Below are 10373 nucleotides of genomic sequence, written 5' to 3' on the forward strand. Positions count from 1 at the left end.
TTGGTGGGGAGGTGGTGTGTGTGTGTATAGAAACTCAACAGACGGAGGTTTGATTAAACTGGTCACTACATTTTAGGTGAGGAAGGAATTTTATCCCAGGGTCAGCCTAGACTAGTAAATCTGGCAGGCAAGAGGTAGAGGTTTTTCCTCTATAGTACGTGGCCTAGCTCACTTTCTTGAACCATATGTATTGTTACTAATGTTATTCTTTAATTGATTAGATACTTCTATCATCTTCTTCACTTCTGTTCTCCACCTACGGCATACTCTAGTTTCATAAGAGCATAAATGAACTGTACTGGATAAGATCAAAAGCCTATCTAGTCCAGCATTCTTTTCCCACAATGACCAACCAGATGCCTATGAGAAACCGACAGCTTTTGTACCTTTTAACAGTGTGTATGGAAGACAAGCTGAGAAAACTATATCAGAGCTGGCTTGCTGCTCCACAGAGTGTTTCAAAGTTCTCGAAGAGATGCTGAGAGAAGAAAAATGTCAATGACATATTGTAATCTGTGCAATCTTTAAAATAATCAGAGGAAGCTTTGTTGATTGTACCACGACCTGCAGATTGTCATCTTGCAGCAAACTAGAAGTAGGCCTTCTCCATGATGGTGCCCACATTATGGAGTTCTATCTCCACCACCACCCGGAATTTGGGAGGTGGCAACTGCAGCATGTTTGTGGCACCAATTGGCCCCTTGGCAATTGAGCTATGGAGTGCCGCAGGGCACCATCTTGTCCCCAGTGTTATTTAACATCTATATGAAGCCGTTGGGAGCGGTCATTAGGGGATTTGGAGCTAAATGCCATCAATACGCTGATGACACGCAGCTCTATCTCCCTGTGACAACTGAATCCGGTGAGGCTGTGCAGGTCCTGGACCAGTGCCTAGACTCAGTAATGGGCTGAATGAGGGCCAATAAACTGAGACTGAATCCTGGCAAGACGGAAGCCCTGTGGGTGAGTGGTTCCCGAGTCCGGGAGACAGGCTCATTGCCTGTTCTGGATGGGGTTGCTCTGCCTCTGAAAGAACAGGTTTGTAGTTTGGGGGTACTCTTAGACCCATTTCTGCTGTTGGAGGCTCAAGTAGCTGTCATGGCTCGGAGTGCCTTTTACCAGCTTCGGTTGGTTCGCCAACTAAGGCCTCTCCTGGACAGGGATAGCTTGGCCACGGTGGTACAGGCATTGGTAACCTCAAGATTGGATTACTGCAATGCGTAAAGGCTGTCTTCTTTATTGATACATTGTAAGCCGCTCCGAGAGCCTTTTGGCTGAGGTGCGGGATAAAAATACTCTAAATAAATAAATAAATAAATGCGCTCTATGTGGGGCTGCCCTTGAAGCTGCTCCGGAAGCTGGAGCTAGCGCAGAATGCTGTAGCTTGGCTGTTGTCTGGAGCTGCCCCTTTCCAGCATGTAACTCCTCTGCTGAGGGAACTGCACTGGCTGCCTATTCACTACCGGGCCAGGTTGAAGGTTCTTGTACTTGTGTACAAAGCCCTGAACAACTTGGGACCAGGATACTTGAGAGAGCGCCTTCTCCCTTACCAACCTGCCCGGTCACTGAGGTCATCCGAGGGCCTGCTCCTGGTGGTTCCACATAGATCCATCCTCCGATTGGAATCCACCCGGGAATCCACCAGATAAAAGGAAGAGCCTTCAGCGTGGTGGCGCCCCTCCTGTGGAATTCCCTGCCTCTGGAGGTCAGGCAGGCACCAACCTTGTACTCCTTTTGGAGCCTCCTGAAAACATCTTTATTCCAAGAAGCCTTTCTTTAATATGCAGCCTTGAATCTCTGTTTTTGCTTCTTTAAAATTTTGTTTTAACTGTTTTATTCTGTTTTTATTTTCATTTTATCTTGTACACCGCTCTGAAATTTTTCAATGGGAAGCGGTATATAAATATTCTAAATAAATAAATAAATAAATAAATCTCTTTACTCCAGCCTTCTCTGATTGATTGTGCTGCCCAGTGCATTTGTTAATTATGATACTCTGTGAGCACTTGGTTATAATGTTTTTATAGAAGTTGTACATTAATGCACTCCTTTTCTGATATGTAAATTTATTGAAACCTCATCATCTACTTTAAGCCTTCATATAGGACAAGAGAAACATTTTTAAAATATTAAGAGAGAGGTGAATTTGATAGATAGGGACTCACCTAAGAGGGACTTCACAGTGGAGCAAGGATTCAAACATTAGTCTTCCCTGTTAGAATCTAGAGCGGGTATCCTATGTAGCCGAGATTCTCCCTCATACTAAGCATCCCAAGAAAAGGGAAATAAAATAAGTGATGCACATGTAACTAGAGTGTATAAAAAACAATCACTTTTTTTCTTAGCTAAGGATTATGTGCTTGTAAAGACAGAATTATTATGATTCAGCTCAGGCCTATGATGGTGGTTCAGCTGCTTAATGAGGATGGCAAATTGATAACAGACGACAAAGAAAAGGCTGAAGTGCTCAATTCCTACTTTGCCTCGGTCTTCTCCCAAAAGCGGGTCTATGACCCCCCTGGAAAAAGTGAAGCAGAAGTTGAGGGGGCAGGATTGCAGTTTGAGATTGATAAACAAATGGTCAAAGAACACCTAATTTCCTTGAATGAGTTCAAATCTCCAGGGCCCGATGAACTGCATCCAAGAGTAATGAAGGAGCTAGCGGAAGAACTCTCAGAACCTTTGTCTATTATCTTTGCAAAATCATGGAAGACGGGTGAGGTGCCGGATGACTGGAGGAGGGCTAACGTTGTCCCTATCTTCAAAAAGGGCAAAAAGGAGGAACCTGGGAACTACAGACCAGTCAGTCTGACATCCATCCCTGGGAAAATTCTGGAGCAGATTATAAAGAAGTCAATCTGTAAACACCTTGAAATCAATGCAGTGATTACTAGAAGCCAACATGGATTTGTCAGGAACAAATCCTGTCAGACTAATTTGATCTCATTTTTTGATAGGATAACCTCCCTTGTGGACTGTGGGAATGCTGTGGACGTCATATATCTTGACTTCAGCAAAGCTTTTGACAAAGTACCACATGACATTCTGATTAACAAACTAGCTAAAAGTGGGCTAGATGGAACAACTATTAGGTGGATCCACAGTTGGCTACAGAATCAGACTCAAATAGTACTTATCAATGGAACCTTCTCAAACTGGGGAGAGGCAACGAGTGGGGTGCCGCAGGGCTCAGTCCTGGGCCCAGTGCTCTTCAACATTTTTATTAATGATTTGGACGAGGAGGTGCAGGGAACGCTGATCAAATTTGCAGATGACACCAAATTGGGTGGGATAGCTAATACCCTGGAAGACAGAAACAAACTTCAAAGTGATCTTGATAGGCTGGAGTGCTGGGCTGAAAACAACAGAATGAAATTTAATAGGGATAAATGCCAAGTTCTACATTTAGGGAATAGAAACCAAATGCACAGTTACAAGATGGGGGACACTTGGCTCAGCAATACTACAAACGAGAAGGATCTTGGAATTGTTGTAGATCACAAGCTGAATATGAGCCAACAGTGTGATATGGCTGCAAGAAAGGCAAATGCTATTTTGGGCTGCATTAATAGAAGTATAGCTTCCAAATCACGTGAGGTACTGGTTCCTCTCTATTCGGCCCTGGTTAGGCCTCATCTAGAGTATTGCGTCCAGTTCTGGGCTCCACAATTCAAGAAGGACGCAGACAAGCTGGAGCGTGTTCAGAAGAGGGCAACCAGGAGGTCTAGAAACAAAGCCCTATGAAGAGAGACTGAAAGAACTGGGCATGTTTAGCCTGGAGAAGAGAAGATTGAGGGGAGACATGATAGCAGTCTTCAAATACTTAAAAGGTTGTCACACAGAGGAGGGCCAGGATCTCTTCTCGATCCTCCCAGAGTGCAGGACACGGAATAAAGGGCTCAAGTTAAAGGAAGCCAGATTCCGGCTGGACATCAGGAAAAACTTCCTGACTGTTAGAGCAGTGCGACAATGGAATCAGCTACCTAGGGAGGTTGTGGGCTCTCCCACACTAGAGGCCTTCAAGAGGCAGCTGGACAACCCTCTGTCAGGGATGCTTTAGGGTGGATTCCTGCATTGAGCAGGGGGTTGGACTCGATGGCCTTGTAGGCCCCTTCCAACTCTGCTATTCTATGATTCTATGATTCTATGTTTAGGGAAACCAAAAGAGAAATTTTGAATGGCAAAAAATCAAAAAAGATCAGAGTCATCTGTAGTACTTGCTAGAATGTGAACATACAATGACAGAGTTTGTTCTTTCTCTATCAAGTGACCAAATATCTATGGGGAAAGGGGAAAGCAGGACAGCCTCAGAAAACCAAAGGTATGCCACCACTATTTTCAGGTACTCGCTCACTCCAAAGTTACCTACCTTTCTTATTCTTTCATAATGCCCCATGACCCCTAACATCAGGGTAGCAAGCACAAGTCATTTGGTACCTAAGGTAGAACATCCAAATATCCTACACTAATTAACACAAGGTTTAATTCACTAGAGTACTGTGTTAGCAAGGAGGTGAGGAAAAAACTCCCTGGCCGAGCTCACGGAACTGGTCTCTGAGTTGGTGTTGGAGTCGCCCAGGCTTTTGGTCCTGGGTGACTTCAACATCCCATTCAAAACCAGTTTGGCAGGTGCAGCTCAGACCTTCATGGCATCCATGACAAACATAGGCCTATCCCAACTGGTCTCTGGACCCACACATTCCACAGGTGACACCCTCGATGCTGTTTTCAGCTCCGAACAGATAGATCTGTGGGTGGAGGTGATAAATACCTCTGTGTTGTCATGGTCAGATCACTTTCTGGTTAGGGTTAGTTTCATGGCTACTATCCACCCCTGCAGGGGTGGTAGACCTATTAAGATAGGTCCACCCTTGAAGGCTGATGGATCCTCTTGGATTCCAGATACCTTAGAGGGTTCTATGGCTGGTATCATTGACAATCTTGTTGAAGCCCTGGTCAATAGATGGAATCAAGACCTAACTAGAGCTATCAACATGATCGCCCCCAAACATCCTCTCTGACCCACTTCTAACTGGGCACTCAGGGAGTTGAAGCGGGAAGGACGATGACTAGAGTGCCGATGGCAGAAAATTTGACTCACAGCATAGAGCAGTGGTTCCCAATTAGCTAAGTACTGTGGACCCCTTGTTTTTCAAATGCCAAGCCATGGACCCCCTACTTTTGAAAAAAATGTTATCTCTATGGTAGTTACCTGTGCGAAACAATTTTTTTGGAGAAAATAAGCCCCTAATAAGCAAAGGATTTTAGGTATACTAAAAAACAGACCATAAAATTTGTGATATTTGTGATATTACCACACAAATATGACAATGATTTAGTTAGGAATATAAAGACTAATTTAATTTTACTAACGTCTAGTTTACAATTGAACAAATTATGACTTGTCTAGCAGCTACTAAACCTAAATGTAATGGGAGAAATCATGTCTCTTTTTGTCCTGAACAATCCCTTCCACATCCGGTTCAATATTTCCTACTTTTAATCTCAAATCTGGATCAACATCAAGCCGATTTCTATGCTTGTTCTTCATATAACAAAATGTCTAAAATGTTGTTCACAAAGATATGTGGAACACAAGAGAACTAGATGTTTCAAAGCTTTTCCACCTAACTTCTTATAATCAGAAAAAACTTCACCCAGAATTGGTCCAGTCTATATTCTTTGAAAAATGATTTCAATGAACCATCACAAGTCACGTCAACAATTGCATCTTGCTCTTCCGCATATAGAGTTGTTAGTTGTACATCACCACATTCAAAAGGATTCCTTATCCATGAGTTTTCAGGATTAGGTGCAGGGAAGTAATCTCTGAAGCTAGTCGCTAAATCACGCAGGTGCTCAGTGGTGTTATATTTTACTTCTGGTAGGAATTCGTTGTCAGTGGACTCCAGAAATGAATGGTGAATATGTGAATGGTGCCATGGACCCCCTGGGTTGGTTACATGGACCCCCTGGGGTCCGCGGACCACAAATTGGGAACCACTGGCATAGAGAACATCTTCGTTCCTATGGGGTGGCAATACGTGAAGCCAAGAAAGCTTTCTTCTCTGCACGCATTGCATCTGCGAATTCGTGTCCAGGAGAACTGTTCAGGGTGGTGAGTAGTCTAACTCAGACACCTTCCCCCCTGAACCTGATTTTAGAGCTTTCGGTAGTTCGCTGTGATGCATTTAAGAATCATGTCACAAATAAAGTCTCGCGGAGAAGAGCCAACTTAGATGCCGTCATTATAGCAGAAGCTGACAATGGAGTGTTCAGCAACTCCACGAGTAGGATTACACTGGATTAGGTTCAGTTGGTGAGTACCAAGGATGTGGAGAAGCTCTTGGACGAGTGAGGAGGACAACTTGCCCTTTTGATCCCTGTCCTTCATGGCTGGTCATCCAGGGAGGAGATGCAGTTAGACAACGACTACAGCATATTACTAATGCATTTCTCAGGGAGGGGAGTAGTATGGCCACTTCTAAAAAAAAGCCCTCCCTGGACCCCTTGGACCTTACTAATTACAGACCAGTATCAAATCTTCCATTTTTGGGCAAGGTGATCGAGAGGGCAGTTACCTTCCAACTCCGAGCAGTCTTGGATGATACAGATTTTCTAGACCCATTTCAAACTGGCTTCAGAGCAGGATACAGAGTTGAGACTGCTATGGTTGCCTTAGTGGATGATTTTTGCAAGAGTATTGACGGGGGGAGTGTGTCCCTGCTGTTGCTTTTGGACCTCTTAGTGGCTTTTGATACCATCAACCATTGCATCCTTCTGGAACGCCTGAGGCGATTGGGAATCAGGGGGATTGTGCTCCAGTGGTTCTGATCCTACCTTTCAGGTAGGTTCCAGATGGTATTGCTTGGGGATAGCTGCTCCTCAAAGAAGGAGTTGTATGATGTACCACAAGGCGCCATCTTATCCCCAATACTGTTCAACATCTACATGAAACCGCTGGGAGATCATCCGGAGGCATGGGGCAGTGTGCTATCAGTATGCTGATGATACTCAAATATATTTCTCTATGTCTTCGACAACAGCGTTAACTAAGGATAGTGTGTCTCCTCTGAATGAATGCTTGGAGGCGGTAATGGGCTGGGTGAGGGAAAATAAACTGAAGCTGAATCCAGACAAGACGGAGGTGCTTATTGTCAAAGGCTGCAACCTGTGTTTGGAGGTGTGTCAACCAGTTACACCCTGAAAGACTGCATTCACAGCTTGGGGGTGCTTCTGGATCCGTCACTCCAAATGACAGCCCAGATAGATGCGACGGCCAGGAGTGCCTACTATCAGCTTCAGCTGATACGACAGCTGCGCCTCTTCCTAGAGTTGGAAGACATAAAGACAGTAGTGCACGCGCTGGTAACTTCGAGGCTTGACTTCTGCAATGCGCTCTACATAGGGCTACCTTTGTGCCTAGTCCAGAAACTTCAACTAGTTCAAAATATGGCAGCCAGGTTTGTCATCAGTAAACCTAGGGGTGTACACTCAGGTCTTCTGGGAAGGGTTTACTCCAGTCAGCCACAACTAGGCTGGCAACTGTTACCCAGAGGACCTTTTCTTCTGCTGCCCCCAGACTGTGGAATGGCCTGCTGGAGGAGATTCGTCAGCTTAAAGTTAAGACAGATGTAAAGGCTATTCTTCCGGCAGGCCTACCCAGATGAATTTTAAACCTAAGAATTTTAAGATGCTGTGATTGTTATCTTAATATTGTATTGGTTTTATATGCTCTTTTAACTAATTTTATGAATTATATTGTATTTGGTGTTGTTCCCCGCCTCAATCCAAAGGGAGAGGCGGGTAGTAATAATAATAATAATAATAATAATAATAATAATAATAATAATAATAATATATCCATTTACACCTTAGCCACACATCTTAATTCTTGGAGTGCTGGGAGTTGTAGGATTCCCCACACACATACACACTCTAAACATGCATAAGATAATTTGTCTACTAAATATTGCATAAATTGTATGATTAATCAATAATTTTTGATGTAACAATTTATCTTGCCCTATTCCAGAGTGAGAGGCAATAAATTGGATCCAGACTTATTTGAACTTAGGTCCCATTGAAATGAAATCAAATGGACAAAGTAGCCATGTCTTAAGTCCCATTTATTTCAACAGGAATGAAGTGCAACTTAGTCAGCATCCAACCTAATCTCTTTTAAATCAAAATGCCATATAGGAAACAAGTAGGACCTGTCAGTCAACCATGTCGTCCTCCATGATACACCATTTCATTTACTTATCCATCCTGTCTTACCCCTACAGCATTCTGTGGTCACTGAGGACACTCAGTCATCATTGGGCTGCTTTAGGTTTAACCCCCACCCCTATATTGTGTTTTTCCCCCCTTAATGTTTTTTGTACTTCTACAAACTTCAGCACCTCCCTATTCTCCTAGCACCTTCGTTTTGTGTATGCATGGTGCTGGTTTCACTACATAAGCAACAGAACTCATGCTTGAACATTGGAAATAGAGGGAACAAGTTGGACCTCCCACAAAATGTGAGTATGGCGTTTTCCTGGTCAGTGTTTCAGTCCTTTTCCTACTCCATTCCACCCCCTTCACTCAGACAGCATTCCATGTGTTGTGGAATTCCAGAAAACTGAACACAACTCAGGTTGCTTTCTTTCCCAAACAGCCTTTTTTATTATTATCAGCAAGACAGAAACACACACTGCAGCAGAGCCTAAGAACTTTATCACAGGTACCTGCTTCCCTCGGATTATCCCCGTAGTGCTTCGCTTTCGTGGTTGTTGTTGTGTTTGCTACCGGGCGACAGCGATCCTTTTGCATACCAGGAAGTGAGTTTAAGTGGGGGAATGCAAAAAATTAATAAAAATCAACAGATGACCCAATTCAATTCAAATTTGGTATGCTTAAAGCTCTCCCTAATATCTATTAATGTGCCAATTTTGGTGTCTTTATCTTTAAAGCTTATGCAGATGTAAGCATTTCTTTAAAATCCTGCTCCTGCGCCCTAGCTGCGGCTCGGAAGATACGCTCAGAAAGTAGGGGCTAAACATGGCGAATCTTTTGAGATTGAAGCACAATTAAAGCAGGATGCCTGGGAGTACTTCACAATCAAAGCAGATTATAAAGTGGAAAACTTTTGAGTCCTTTGCATGCAATTCGCAGTGATTGCACATTATAACGCTGGTGTGATAAAGCTCCTAGACACACTGGAAAAAGAGACTGACGCCCAGCGACTGTTAGTAACATATATAGTTTAAATGTCATCATTGGTCATTCTATGATTTTAACAAATCCGGTTATACAGATAAGACTAGGTTACTACTATGTGTGCGCTGACTACTTTTCTCAGCCAAAAGATGGTTCAGCACTTTGGGTGTTTCCCACAGGCATAGCTTCTTCACATACATGTTATCAGTAACATTCCAGCTTATACACTGACCTTCCAGTAAAATCCCATCACTTACAAAGACTCTAATAAAACTCCATAACACATGATATTGGGAATGTTCAGCCCTCTTTGAGCTTAGGTCCCATAGGTTCTCCCCTACAGCCCTTATTTCGTTTGTTTGTACTTCTCCTAACCCTGTGGTTGCCCCAAGCCTGCTCATACTTCCCTCTTGTGCGTGATATGAAGAACAATACCTCCCCTGATTGCTTTCCTTAGGTTTCCTTCACTTATTCCCCTCACCTTTGTACTTTAACACATATCTTCCTTCTTTGTCTTGTTAATGCTGTTGCCCAACTTTTATACCATATTGAGACAGACTAAACTGAGAAGGGTGATAAAAGCCTTTTGCATTTACCATTTTGTGACATCTCAGTGCTGCTATACAATAATTATGACGTTTAAAGTAGGGTGACCATATGGAGAGGAGGACAGGGCTTCTGTATCTTTAACAGTTGCATAGAAAAGGGAATTTCAGCAGGTGTCATTTGTATATATGGAGAACCTGATGAAATTCCCTCTTCATCACAGCAGTTAAAGCTGCAGGAGCTATACTAGAGTGACCAGATTTAAAAGAGGGCAGGGCTCCTGCATCTTTAACTGCTGTGATGAAGAGGAAATTTCCCCAGATTTCCCATATATACAAATGACACCTGCTGAAATTCCCTTTTCAATACCACTGTTAAAGATACAGTAGCCCTGTCCTCCTTTTCATATGGTCACCCTAGTTTAAAGAATGAAGTAATCTTTAAAATTCCTCAGACATTAGTGGACAGACCTCCAGTAAAGATTATTCAGGAACTCTAGAGCTCATGTTGAGTCTCTGAACAGTACCAGCTTTTACCTAGTCATGGTATTAAGAAGTTAATACTGAGTTGCTAAGGGCGTTAACTTACGCATGTTTAGACAGGGGAAAAAGGCCTACAACTCC

Source organism: Elgaria multicarinata, chromosome 11, assembly GCF_023053635.1.
Source record: "Elgaria multicarinata webbii isolate HBS135686 ecotype San Diego chromosome 11, rElgMul1.1.pri, whole genome shotgun sequence".
Classification (NCBI taxonomy): domain Eukaryota; kingdom Metazoa; phylum Chordata; class Lepidosauria; order Squamata; family Anguidae; genus Elgaria; species Elgaria multicarinata.